Source organism: Salvia splendens, chromosome 18 (genome assembly GCF_004379255.2).
Source record: "Salvia splendens isolate huo1 chromosome 18, SspV2, whole genome shotgun sequence".
Lineage (NCBI taxonomy): Eukaryota > Viridiplantae > Streptophyta > Magnoliopsida > Lamiales > Lamiaceae > Salvia > Salvia splendens.
In genome coordinates this window covers 21,028,954-21,044,549 of record NC_056049.1, presented here as the reverse complement: position 1 = coordinate 21,044,549, position 15,596 = coordinate 21,028,954, and the positions used below count along the sequence as shown (strand labels likewise).

Genomic DNA, 15,596 nt, shown 5'->3' with positions numbered 1-15,596 from the left:
AATAATATAGTACTACCATTTTATACAGTAAGTATAAGTTTTCATTTAAAAATAAAATTATAATTTAATAATTTAGTTTAGATCTTTGTAGGATTGCCCTATTAGTTTTGATCATTTGGATTTTGATCAATTCTATAATTCAATGAACAAATCATATAGCCTAATTCTATACTTCGACTAAATGATCTAAAAATAGGGCTTCGAATAGCCTGGTTTTTTTTCATATTTTTTTTCATACTCCCTTCGTCCATGAAGAAATTCCTGTTTTTCCATTTCCGTTCGTCCCTAAAAAATAGTCATATTTCATTTTTACTATAAATAGTAAATAAACTCAACATCCCACAAATTATTCCACTCACATTTATTATAAAATCAGTATATAAATGAGACTCATATTCTACTACCTTATTCAACTCACTTTTTTTTACATTTATTAAAACCCGTGTTATAACCAAATAGAACTCCTATTATGAGGCGTGTAAAGTACATTATTAGATGGTGAAATTAATACTAATGCTAAAAAAATGTGTTAGTTGTGATGAATATGTGAGATATATACCACAAAGTTAAAGTAGAAGATGTGATCATTCAGTGGGATCCCAATTATATCTCTTTAGCAAGCCTGCCGTAGGTTCGCGATTTCCGGTAAAATAGATGCCATCATGTTTGGCTATCCAGTTACAAGTCATATTGCACGTTAATCCGATCTCAAAATTAAACACTTCAATTTTTTTTATAAGTATATTGTCCCACCAAAATTCACAAAAAAATACAGTCCTTACCCAAATGTTAGAACAAAAACTCCATTGAAAATCGTTGTGCGGAAAGAGTATGGTATCCCAAATCATCGTCGGCCGATGCACAATGCAGCCGAAATGGAAAAGAAGAGTCTGGGATACCTCTGTTTGGAGGAAGATCATTGATAACATGAACTTCATAAAACCCGGTAAGTATAGCAACTTCTCTTAAAGCCAAAAATACTAGCATCAGAAATATAAATAAATATAAATATAAAAATAAAAATAATAGAGTCATTTACATATAAAATAAAATAAATATAAGTAATAGAGTCATTTCCCTTTTTAGTAAAAGTCAACACATTTCTCTACACCTACTTTACACTCTCTTACTTTATTCTCTATTCATCTCTCTACCTTTTTTCATTTTCCACTTTATTCTCCATTTACTTAACCCACCTAACACAATTATCTTAATCTTCGTGCTGAAAAGAAACGTCTCCATTACTATGGAACGGATGGAGTAATTAGTCATGGTTAATTAATACTATTTGGTAGTATAATTAGAACTAGTATACTCTAACTATGGATAAGTAAATTATTAACTTTTTTTAAAAGTAAATATTCTTAATAGTTATGTTGCTAATTTGTTAGTTATAAATCCTAACTAATTACAAGTACAAAATTAAGCTAAAGAAGAAATTAACTAAAACAAAATGAAAATGGTACACAAATTCTAATGAGAAATTTGTGCAGCCTCAAGTTATTATTGTGGGAAAATTATTAGTATTATTTGAAGATGGATAAATAAAATAGTGTTTAATTAGCAATTATAGAGTTAAATCTCATGCATGCTTTGTTGCTCTCCTACCATAAAACTAAATTACACCAAAATTTGGAAAACCTTTATTCAAATGAACCTTAATTTCATTTACACTCATTTCCTTCCACAACTTAGTCAAGATTACATAATTCAGACGACACAATGAAAATGGTTATATTTTTCATTTATATGATTTTTAGTATTTCTCATGCTAGCTTTTTTGGCATGGAGAAAAGACGAAGGTTACGAAGATGTTCTGTTACTAATGACTTTTATGAAGTTCATATTATCAATGATCTTCCTTCAAACACCGTCGCCTCAGACTCTTCTCTTCCATTGCAAGTGCATTGTGCATCTGCCGACGATGATTTGGGAGATCATTATCTCCCCACGCAACGTGATTTTCATTGGAGTTTCTGCATGAACGTTTGGGGAACGACTCGTTTCGTTTGTGATTTATGGTGTGGCCTTACAATTGCAAAATCATTTGAAGCATTTAATTTTGACATTGGATTAGAGTGCAATACGACTTGTAACTGGATAGCCAAACATGATGGCATCTATTTTACCAGCAATCAAGATCCTGCACAAGACTTGATAAAGAGATATTATTGGTCCGAATTCGAATGATACGTCTTCTATTTTATGTCTCGCACATTGATGATAAAACTAGCTTTTGTTAGAAAATAATGATTAGCATTTAGCAAGACAATCTTTTATTGAGATGATGATCAATAGTTTATAGCCGATTTGTTTGATGTAAGGGTTTCTAGTTTGAAGGTTACATGTAATTTGAACATTCCATTTTTGTTAAAATTTAAATTTAGTTGCCATAATATCTTTTACGAGTTTGGATTTCGTAACTCATTTTTTATTTTATTTTTTAATGAATTTTCTTATTACAATGAGTGGTGGATCTAGAAAACAAAATTTAAGGGGTGGAGCTTGCCAGTTGAAGAACGTCGTCTTGACGAGCATCGTTTGCATCCATTTGGATTGAGAGAGCATTATTTTTTTTCTTTTAGTAGCTATCTAAATCGTGAAATTGCATTTCCTTAAATATATTTTGAACATAACCATGATAAGTCCCAAACTATAACACTGACTAGTGGTGGGGGTCGTTAATCCCGTCTGACCCCTATTGACATGCAAACTTACGAATATTATAGGTGAGATGTGACCAATTGCTAACTTTCTTAAGTTGCTAACTCTGCTAACTTATCAACGCAGTGTATTAAAAATGTCAACACATGAACATTTTAATGTTATCATGTTGACATTTATAATACACTGCGTTGATGGATTAGCAGAGTTAAGGACTTAAAAAGTTATATTTAAATTTAATTTATAATGATCAACGCTTTTATAGTAATAATAAAAAAGAAAAAAGAAAAGCCAAAGTAATACTAATATTTAGTCGTAGATTCTCTTTTGTCAGCCCAAATGGTTTGGGCAATGTTACTCGGAAACAACTACTTTCTCATCAATATGTGTGAGTTAGATATAAAGTCCATTCCATTTCAACCCAATTATATCTCTTTACCAAGCCTGCAGTAGGATCACGATTGCCGGTAAAATAGATGCCATCGTGTTTGGTAACCCCTATTACAAGTCGTATCACACATTCTTCCGACTTCTATGTTAAACGCTTCAAATGATTTTGCGATTGTGAGGCCCCGCCATAATTCACATAAAAAACTAGTGGGTTGAAAAAAGTTCATGCAGAAACTCCAATGAAAATCACGTTGTGTGGGAAGAGTATGGTATCCCAAATCATCGTCAACAGATGCACAGGGCAACCGCAATGGAAGAGAAGAGTCTGGGCGCCGGTGTTTGAAGGAAGATCATTGATAATATGAACTTCTAACTCTAAACTTCACCAACAGGTTGGACCTACAACGCGCGAAGAACTAGCATCACAAATACTAATAATAATGATAGTATAAATAAAAATTAAGATCCTTTTCATCTTGTTGTATGAATGATGTAATCTCGATTAAAATGTGGAAGGAAGGGAAATAAAGGTTGATTTGAATGAAGGTTTTCCTAAGTTTTGTTGTTATTTAGTTTTATGGTAGGTGGGCAATGAAACATGCATGAGGGTTAGCTACTAATTAAAACTAAATACTCTTATACTAATAGTGTTATGTTGATAGCTTATTATTAGTAAATTCATGTTAAGGTTGAGCCGTTTGAGTTGTGGTCCCATAATATAAGGGGTTACTTTTATCTTTAATAATAAATATGGACATTTGGATCGACACGAGTTTTGATACACAATTGGTAGATTAAAAGAGAGATTGAAAGAAAAAGTAATTGGATTATTGTTAGTGGATAATGGGTCCTACCTCATTAGAGAAAAAGAAATTACCAAAAATAGAAGTAGTTATTTTTTTGAGATGGATTTAAATAAAAAAAATGCCCATATATAAATTATGTCACTGCCAAGTTTCCTTTCCTTAGATCGTGTAGGAATCGTGTAGGAATTGTTGAAGAGGTTGTGCCCTTTGACATTAGGATCTTGTAAAGTACAATATGTGATATAAATCTTATTATCATATTTTGGTAACTGAGAATCTTATTTGTCGTCTTAAAATCTGTATATGCTATTTCTAATCAATGTTTGAAAGTGAGATATAAAGTAAAGGATGTATCATACATTGAAGCCCAATTATATCTCTTTGTCAAGTCTTCTGTAGGATCGCGATTGCCCGTAAAATAGAAGCCATCACGTTTGGCTACCCAGTTACAAGTTGTGTTGCACGTTAATCCGATGTCAAAATTAAACGCATCGAATGATTTTGCGATTGTAAAGCCCCACCATAAATCACGTATGAAACAAGTGTTTCGCCAAATGTTCATGCAGAATCTCCAATAAAAATGACGTTGTGTGAGAAGAGTATGATATCCCAAATCATCGTCAACAGATGCACAATGCAACCGCAATGGAATAGAAGAGTCTAGGGCACCGATAGTTGAAGGAAGATCATTGATAATACGAACTTCATAATCGAAAGAATGATTGGTTCACTTCCGATATATATATATATATATATGAGTTTGTTTTTTATACTACTCGGCTAGTAGGACATTTTAAAAGCAACCAATAGGTCGGGAAAATTATATTGAAGTCATATATTCATATTGACATAGGATATATAATTTCCATTTGAATGACGAAGTCAATGTGTGATATAAGATGTGATCATTTGGCTTCATCCCAATAATATCTCTTTACCAAACCTATTGTAGGATCAGGGTTGCCGGAAAAATAGATGCCATCGTGTTTGGCAATCCAGTTACAAGTCACATTGCATGTAGATCCGATATCCCTATCGTACACATGAAATGATTTTGAAATTGTGGAGTGCCACGATAATTCGCAGAAGAATAGAGTAGTTTTCAATATGTTAACGCAGAAACTCCAATTAAATTCACGTTGTGTGGGAAGAACATGATATCCCAAGTCATCATCGGCGGATGCACAGTGCAACATCAGTGGATGAGAAGAGTCCGGGGCATCGCTATTTGGAGTTGGAGGGAGATCATTGATAACATGAACTTCATGATACTCACTGTAACATCCTCGTCTTTTCTCAATGCCAAAAGAACTAGCATCGGAAATACCAATAATTGTCAAAATTAAAATTATGACCATTTTCATCTTCCCGTATGAATTATGTAATCTACACAAACATGCAGAAGAAAACTGAAATTGAGGTTCATTTGAATGAAGGTTTTCACAGTTTTGGTGTAATTTAGTTTTATGGTAGGTGGGCAATGAAACATATATGCATGACGGTTAGCTTCTATTAATTTGATGGATCGAGTAATTATTGTGTTTAACTGTTATATATATATATATAATTCATTATTTTAATATTAGTACTATATAATTAATCATGGATATTTAATATTTGTCATTATAATTGGGTCGGGCCCAATTATTTTGAGGCCTCTATATTGGAATCCCAAGGCCTGTTTTGATTTATGCATTGCTACTTTGTAATGAGCAATCTGTGTTGTGCAGCCTCAATTGTCATGTGATTATTGTGGGAGAGTTAAATTACTATTAATTTAAAAGTGTATAAATAATTAAAATATTGTTTTCCAATTTTAAAGAAAGTAAAGTCCGCTCAGCAAAGCAATAGCCAATTATTGAGGCGTGAAATTGTCCGAATTGTCAACCAGTTGGCGTCCCATTTTGAACGACTTTCATGCGTCTAAATTATAAAGAAAACCCTTCCACAGTTTGTGTTCCAAACTTACAAAATTAAGAGTCTTGTTTTACAATTTTTTGATGTCTACTATAACCACATTACATATTTAAGTAATATTTTAATATGATACAATCACACAATACTATATCTATTTAATTAATTACTTCCAACTAAATTGAGTCACTTATTTTTTGCACTCGTTTTAAAAATATCGTACTAATAAATAGTTAAAGTGGATGTATAGTAAAGTAAAAACGAGAATAATATAGAGAAGGGTCTTATTTACAATATTAGTTGGGACAACTAACGATCCATAATTAATCGTTAGTTCGTTCATAGCTATCCCAATCTTGCGTGAGACGGAGGGAGTAATTATTTAGTATGTATATATAAGATGTTAATTGGGTCAGCCGGGCAAATTTCGAGCAACCCTACTCGGTTTGTAAGTTAATCGGGTTTAAGATTTTGATACTAATTAACACTTGGTAATTAACACGCATCAAATCATGAACCAAAAATAGTAGTACAACATAAGGCTGGAGAAATAATCTCAAAATATAGGTCTCTTATCGTACCGAAAAAATATCGAAAATAACGAATTTTTGGTATATCGCAAATTCTCATATACCGCGGTATACCGCTGCATACCAATTTGGTATATACCGTAAATTAAGGTATATACCATAAAATATAAATATAATTATATATAAAATATATTTTATATATTTTTAAATTATAAAATATATTGTGAAATATAAATATATATATTTTTTAAACTATAAAATATAAATAAAACTCAAATTATCTATTTTCATTGATGTTGAAATTCAGGTATACCGCAAAAATATGATATATCGAACTTCGATACGGTATATTGTAAATAAGATACGGTATTTGTATATAATATGATGGTTTCAGTAAGATATATCATGCCTACCCACCTATCTCTAGTATAACATTGTAAGGAAGTGATAAAAAAAAAAGCTAACCTCGAAAAAAAAGGGATAACAATAAATTAAGTAAAAGGGTCTACCTAAGATCACTGTCATCATTCGCCGCCAAGCATGAATTGAGACATAATCCACCAAAAGTAAGTAGCAGACATCATACATACACAAACCAATACAAAAAATCACATTAGAACACTTATACATGCAAGAATCGTGGCCTCTGCCTTCGTGCTTTTCAATGGGCTCTTTAGAATATAAATGGGCAATATTGGGCTTCTATATCAATAAATTAATTAAGGCTTAACATATATAATTAATCACATTAGAACACACGTATGAAATGTAAATGGAATAAGTTAGTAGAATGTGGATCCTATTACCATTTATGGTAAAAATTAATCGAGACTCCTATTTGCGAACAGAGAGAGTATTAATCTCATTGATAGTTGGAATGCCCAATTTAAAATATAGATGTTAGAATGTTTTATTTAAAAGTAAAACAACCATAGCTATGTAGAGATGGGTCACCGACCGCGTTGCGGTCGCTAGTGGTGGAATCGGTTGACAGCTTGACTCCTCTGACCCCATATAATTTTGTCATTTGTATCCTTTGAGACCGTCTTGCTTTGATCAAAATTTGGAAATTTAAGATCCAAATTCCATGACATATTTGTATGCCACCAATGTTAAAGTTGTCACTGGAATATGAGTTTGGATTATCGTCATTACAAGTGCAATATTTTAACCAGTTTTACTGCACATTACAGATAATTAGTAAATATCGCTAATAAATAATAATCAAATGGCGTTTGTTACTGATTTTATTTCTGAGATAGAGTAAAAAAAATATACAATAACGAACGTGGAAAAAATTGTTATGTTACACAGTTTATGTGAATAATATCCATGTGATCATGTGTATTGTTAATTGTTTCTTTATACATTTATTTTTATTCTAATACCTTGGAAATTATTATTGGTGTTATTATTATAAAAATTATAGTTTGATTTATTTATTTTTTCTTTAACTTAAATAAATTTATAGTGTAGTGAGTGGGCCTTAATTTTTTATGTTATTTGTAAAATAATAGTACCAATAATAAATTTTTAAGATATTAGAATCAAACTAAATGTATAAAATAAAATAGTAATGAAAAATATGGATTAAATGAGAGTCACTCGAATAAATGATTTTTGTTGTAACTTTTGATAGGCTGGGTTGGAATTTTTGTATAAATATGTTGGAACTTGGAAGAGTTTTTTTAATATTGAATTACTTGCTAAGGTGCTTATACGAAATGTCCTATTACTTAGCCACCACAAGTTTGACTACCGTGTCATACTAAAGGTAATTCATTTTTATTATTTTATATAATTGAACAAGCTTCTTTAAAATGTATACTAAAGATTATGGTTTTCCATGTAACTCTCATTTTTCGAGTTTTTGAATCTTGGTAGTGCATTTAAAATTTGATTACTTGCTAAGAAATAATTTGGACATGTGTAAGATTGACATGGTAATTTAAATCACTTGCAGTTTCTTTAGTTGCTAGATTCAACTATTAATGTTTTGATTTCCCTTAGCCAGAGGCAGGTTATGAATTGGATTGTGTTTGTATTAAGAATGGTTATCACGTTTTGCAAATATGTGTAGAATGTTGTGGGGCATAGGAAATAAGGAAAATTAATGTGTTAGTGTAAGGGAAAACATTTATAACAAAAATCTATACTGCATTAATTAAATAAATTTTAATTTCTTGTTCTAGAAGTACTGAAATATATTATTTAGTTGATATTGGCTATATTTTAATAACCAACAAGTTATAGATTTGTTGGAATCATTTAGATTGTCCCATTGTTTATAAAGTTTATCCATATTCGTTAATTGCATTATTAATATAAGATTTTGATTAATTAGTAGTCATACTTTTATCAAATAGCTAAAGAAGAAAAGTCTATAATCGTTTAAAGGATATGCGCCGAATTATAATAAGACAATTGTACTATTGTGTGAGGCAGGAGTGAAAATAATAGGACCAACAATAAAGTATGGAGATTCTAAACATTTTCTGTCTATGGAAAATAGCTAAAAAAATAAGAAAAAAAAAATCATCTTCTTTGCCAAAAATCTATCCATTTTTTCAATCTGGCCAAAAAATACATGTCTTCGACACTATTGCGCCTCCTAATTTTGCACACATACAATAAACTACTATATTTACTTCTCTCTATACTCCCTTATTGCAAACCCCAACCACCCATTTAAGATTGTTGGTAGTTTTTTTTTTGAAGTATTATTATTTATGATAAAACATCTCATAATAATTTGTGTAGCATTATTTTGGTTTATAATGTAAAATAAGGTAATAACCTTAAGCAATCATATCCTAATATGATATCTAATGCACAAATTTAACTTGGCCATAAAAAGTTACAAAACAAAGATCATGCTATTTGCAAGATAACCCATAAGGTGCAATTGAATTTGTGGTCAATCATATCACATTACAAAAGTTGATTTATAGTTCAACCTGCAAAAAATAGGCAGCTATAGTGCATTAACAATCACGATGTCATTGAAAGTTTTAATCTCAACATAATTTTAATTATATATATATCTAAACTTTATAATTTTTTTATTTTTAAAAATTCTCCTTATATTCGAATTTTCAAAAAATAATTGGAATAAAATAAATTTAAATAACCCAATGAATAAATATGAATTTAAGTAAAAATATAAAATCTTATAAACAATTTAATACTTTAAATGTAACTATTTTTTATTTATAATATCTAATAGTATTAAATTTAAAATACGTAAAAAATAATTTTTTAGTAGTACAAAATACGCCATTTATAGTGTTTGATAAGTCGGCAAAATAATTTATAGTAGTACAAAATAATTTTTCCTTATCCCAAATTGGTTGATAAGCCGGCAAAAATAATGTCATTTAAAACACCATTTATTGTGCCTCTTCCAACACTTTCATAAATATAAAAGATTTCAATTAAATTCAAATTTTAAGGGAGAGTCTAGACACTAGAAAACACCAACATTTAATAATATTCCATTAATGGGGGATATAACTATATATTTTGTCAGACCCAAAGTGCATAAATTACTGTTATGGTCATAAACGAATCATTACATTTATTAATCTCCATAATATTATTATGTTTTATTACTATAATATTACACCCAAAGTGCATAATATTTACTGATATACTCTTAACATTTGATTTAATTTGTTCATAGTTATTTAAATGATTTGATTTATTTAAAATATATCCTTTTTAATCCATATAGTATAAAATATGCATAATTCGAATTGATTTTTCAGAATTGATTTGTCTAATAATTGAATTTGTTTGATGATACTTACTCGGCTAGCATAATTTAATGATATGTACCCCTTATAATGGAGATAAATATAATATAAAATGGAATAAAATAATATCAATAGATGACAGTATAAAAATTGCGCGTAAATTTGAATTAGACATCAACGGTTCATTTCAAACCTATAAATTAATTCTCTCCCAATTCTCAATTCTCACACTATGCGCCGATCACCTCCTTCCATCCTCAGCCGAAAGTGGCGGTTCCAGCGGCCTGAGGTTTACAGTTTTGGATTGATTAATTTTAGGCAAACAATTTTGAAATCTAGCGCCAAGGTAAACCATTCTTCATCTTCAGATAGAAAATGTACTTTTCATTAATCACTGCAAGAATACTTGTAAAGAATTAGATATGAAACTCACTTTCCATTCAATCTCAATTTTCAATCTCAATTTCAATAAAGGATTGAAGGAGGATGTTAATATATGATAAATACTGGATACTGGTAAGCTTCTTTCACATAAAATTAAGCCTATTGTGTACAAGAATAGAAGAAAACATATTACTAAATGCAATAACAAATATTATTAGACAATTAAACCAAAGGTAAATAAAACTTACATCCAACATTGATAAGACGACGAACATAACGAACAACTTCTAGCCCCAACTAACTTTGCCTCAAGTACACCTCATGCACATCTAAGAAGACATGGAGTTGATGCATTACGTCAAGCAAATTGGATTCATGGCATGAAACCATCAAGCAATGGTACATATGATGTGCAAATTGTCCACATATATGAACCTAAAACGAACAATAAAACTAGCTAAGACACAACAACCAGCATGTGTAGTCAATTTTATAACCAAATCATACCAATAACAACCATACCAAGAGTGTGTTTTGATCCATCAATTATCCAATTACACTTGCATAAACTCTAATATCCCCAAGACGAATGACAACCTGTTACTCCCTCCGTCCGTGAAATGTTGTCCAGTTTTGCCATTTCGGTCCGTTCGTGAAATGTTGTCCACTTTGCTCTTTTTCCACTTTTGGTAAATAGACTCACTTTTCACTAACTCATTACACTCACATTCTATTATAAAACTAATATATAAATGTGGGGCCTACATTCTACTAACTTTTCAACTCACTTTTCTTAAACCTGCGCCGAGTCAAACATGGACAACATTTTGCGGACGGATGGAGTATAAAACACCAAAAGAGAATCAAAGGTCGAAAACAAAGCATATGATATTAATGAGCTAGAAAACTGAATAAATATGGTGTAACCTTACATCATACCTGAACAACGTAGTTATCAACATGATGAAAAGCCAAGGGTTGAACATGTAAGACAATCTCCCTCATAATGATCCTCAAATTGCGTTGATCATCACATCTTTGTGAAGCCTTATCCAAAAGCTGAAAACAAAGAATATGATATTAATGAGCAAGAAGACTGAATAAATATGGTGTAACCTTACCCAAGAACTGAAAACAAAGATGACCATGACAAGCATACGAATTTAATGATATTTATCAGATTGGACAAATAACAAAAACAACCTACCTTCAATACATCATGATATCCAAATTGGTTACACCTCAAGAGAGGAATGTAATGTGACATAACCTTAGCCAAATTGTATATTTGTAAAGGACGGTCAAAGATCATGATGAACTGAAAAGAGGCAAACCCAAAGTAATTTGTCAATAAAATATTCAAGAAATAACATATAAGAAAATTATTACAACACATCTGGGATATTTTTCATTAAAAATATTTTTCATTAAAAATAGGGCTTTCTCTGCATCTCTTGCCCATTCCAAACAGTGTTCAACCTAACGGCTTCCCGCCCTATCAACGCTGCCAACCAAAAGATATTATCACTTATAATTCAGCCAAACAAAGTAAACCATTATAACTTGAACCTTTACCTAATTAGAAGACAATCCCCAACAAATGCTCAAGTTTAGTGAATCTTGAAGGGTGCATGAAACTCCTCAAGTGAGAAATTTAGCAAACCCTTAAATTCTTGGCAGAGAAGGTTCTAAAAAAAAGGAAGCATGATGGAAATACAATGATAAATTATGACTATTACATGACAAAACAAAAAAAATATTACAAATCTTTACCAAATCAAGAGCATGTATGCTGAAGAATGGCCCTCCATTAGCAATACCCAAGTTAGAAGGAACCACTCCACAGCTAGATCCTCCTACCTGTTGAAGCCACTGTAGTCACATGGGTGGAACTCACACCCTCTGCTAAGAATTTGCACTACTAGACTCACCTACATCAAACGTTGAAGAAGGGCCTACTTCAACAACCACAGCAGTAGAAACAGTCACGCTACTTGACTCTCCTGTCTCAAACGTTGAACTATGGCCACCAAAGGAAAAATCTGCAGAAGAAAGGGCAACTAGAGTCGAAGAACTCCATCCTGCATGACAGTGTTGATAGAGTTCATCATCATTACAAGCAGAATTGAGAAGAGAATAAGACCAATTGAGATGAGAATGAGTTGAGATGAGAATAAAGTTTGATGAAACAGAGTTTTGTAAATATGAAGTACAAAAATGAAGTAAAAGGTCGCAAATTTCAAATGAAGATTTCTGCCGTTGATGCCAAATTCCCTCATTTCTTTCTCAAGTCTCTTTATCTATTATTTTGTTGTCTGCACATACTCTATCTCGTCGCCTCTCGGTCAGTCGTTGGCCTCGCTTAATAATTCAGTCGATGTATTTAAGTTCATAAGAAGACATAATTAACATACGAATTGTCAATCAATAATAAGAATTTTGGCTATAGAAAATTTAATGCACTTTTCATTCTTAATTTTGTAATTAATTATTAGTCCCTCTGTCCACGAAAAATATGGCACTTTCATTTTATGCACTCGTTTTGAAAAAATGATAATAAATAGTTAAAGTAGAGAAAGTAAAGTATGAGAGAGAATAATGTGTTGGAGTACCCAATTTCTGGGTTCAAATACCCAATTTCTAAAAGTTCAGATTTTTGTGTACCCAATTTCTCGGGTTCAAATACCCACAACATGTGTTGGAGTACCCGTCAAACATATCGTGTAAGATATTGGTGTGTATTTTAGACAATTTTCAGGTTCGGGTACTCGGTTTTTACGAGTCGGGAATCCATGGGTACCCATATTCCCATCCTATATATCCCATCGTATATCAATATATAGTTGTAATATTTCATTATTTAAGATATTTTAAATAGACTAAACGTTGTTATATAGTTTTTATAGTGTTAATCATCATTAAAAAATAAAAAGCATGATCATTTGCTTTGTAGTTAAATTTATAACTCGACTTCATTATATGAAGGCCGATGACGTGACTAGGATTGTCAACCAGATTTTTTTTTACTACATTATAATATGAAACGACATCGTTTATATACTATTTTAAATGTTTCGAAATATAATATTGTCAACTGTTTTTTCAAAATATTTATTAATTTATGATAAGACATATCATATTAATTTGTGTAGCTAGCAATAATGTTGTTTTGGTTTATAATGTAGAATAAGCTAAAAGTTAATCACCCTAATAAGATATCTAACGCCCAAATTCGACTTGGGCTATAAACCAAGTGGCAAAACAAAGTTCATGCTATTTTTGCAATAACCCAATTGAATAGATAATATTTCTAATTAAATTTGTAGACAATCATACTATGCCTTAATATAAATAAAAAAAATTAAAAGATCTAATTAATTGGGTAACACGTATGTATCTCCCCCGTTAATGTAGGTAGTGAAATTATTGAAGTACCCCGTTTTTTACAAAATTTTATTTTTGGCAAACGACAATAATACCACCCTGTGATTTTGTGTCACATTATTTATATAACAGAAGTTGACTTTCCCATCTAATTTTAAAATTTAAGTTGTACTTCAACATGTACAAAATCGTCATCAACATTACCTCAACAATGTCTTCATTTTAAAGCCAAAAAATAACAGAAGTGGAATGCACAATCAAAATTTGTTTATCACTAATTAACATTTTTAAGGGGCCATGATCCTTTCATTACCTCTAATAGTATTTGCAACTTGCATCCAATAGTCAATTACTACTAATTATTGATTTCTGATACAATTCTACGAAGATAACAAACTAGAGGACTTCATCTGTCTAAAAACAAAATTGGACTCCAAAAAAAACATTAGGAATAAATTCTGCCGACGAGACGCATAATCATCAAAAATCGAACATCATGATATTTTCGTTCATTATTAATCGCAACTTTCAATTGATAGGAATAGTTTTGTAAGTTTTCATATAATTCGTTGAGTATATTTTATTATAACGAGCAATAATTCAAATACGAGTATTTTTTTTAAGGGAACATCCTTTTTAATACACCAACTATCCTAAATGAGCAAATTTGGACCGTAACATTTCATAGTAATATCTTTTGAGATTCATTAACTATAAGTTAATATCAGTTCAACTACTTTTTGACTATTTCCAATATTTTCATGATCAAAATACCCTTAAGGCGATGAAAGGCTATTCAATCTATTTATTCATCCACTTTTTTCTGTCTTCTAATTTATTTGGGATTAAGTTTAATAGATGTTATACTATTATTATTAATATATACCATACCTTATTTGAATATTATTATATTACTTTCTAGTGCTAGTTAATACTTTTATATGGTTACATTCTCAATTATTTAGATAAAACTATGATAAATATTTTATTATAATGAATCTCGTAATTTTATTAAACTGAAAATTTAAGTTAATCATAATATATAATATATACTACATTGAAATAAAAATTTAATAAAGTAGAAAAAATATGATTCACGAATAGTCAAGGGAATAGATATGAGAACTATGAACAATTTTCATGATGTTGTAAATGACCTAATGATAATATTAAGACGCGACATTGTGATATTAAATAATTGATAGCAACTATTGATTTTTTATTAATTAAACAATCATAGATTTAAATTAATCATATATTCAACTAAGAATGTCATTATCTTTTTTATTAAATTGATTATTCGCAATTTCAACTAATTTTTTAGACTATAATTACTACATAAGAGTAGATAAAATAAAACTTAGCTCTTTGAATTATTTAAGATTCTATGTATGTTAATAAATTTTAATTTATTTTTAATCATCAATTTTGTATTGCACTTAAAAATAACATATTCTATGTATAGCTTTAAGATTGAAAATTTAATATTCCATCTAATAAATTGAACTACTTTTATATACAAATATTGTATAAGTATAACGTTTACATATATTTATATCTAAGTTATTTCACTATTAATATTAAATATAGTACAACGATTTAAAATATTACAAATAAGTAAAACTAAACGTAAATAATTAATAGTAATAGAATATTAATATCATTAAGATATTTTTATTATGAAATTAAAATTAGAGGGAACATCTTTTTTGGTACATCAACTATCCCAAATTACATACTTTAAAGAAAATGAGAGGGTAAATAGATTG

At 30.1% G+C, this 15,596-nt stretch overlaps 1 long non-coding RNA gene across 2 annotated transcripts; it reads right to left on the bottom strand.

Moving 5' to 3' along the window:
* Positions 1–10,170: 10,170 nt before the first annotated feature.
* On the bottom strand, positions 10,171–12,733 carry LOC121776505. Of its 2 annotated transcripts, none has more exons than XR_006045309.1 (7): positions 12,375–12,733; positions 12,019–12,303; positions 11,651–11,947; positions 11,383–11,502; positions 10,966–11,242; positions 10,692–10,878; positions 10,171–10,453 (listed from the first exon to the last, which is right to left on the bottom strand). It is a non-coding gene; the product is annotated as an uncharacterized LOC121776505 (long non-coding RNA). The 2 variants fall into 2 exon arrangements; XR_006045310.1 differs by having other exon boundaries at positions 10,171–10,343.
* Between the last annotated feature and the right edge of the window lie 2,863 nt (positions 12,734–15,596).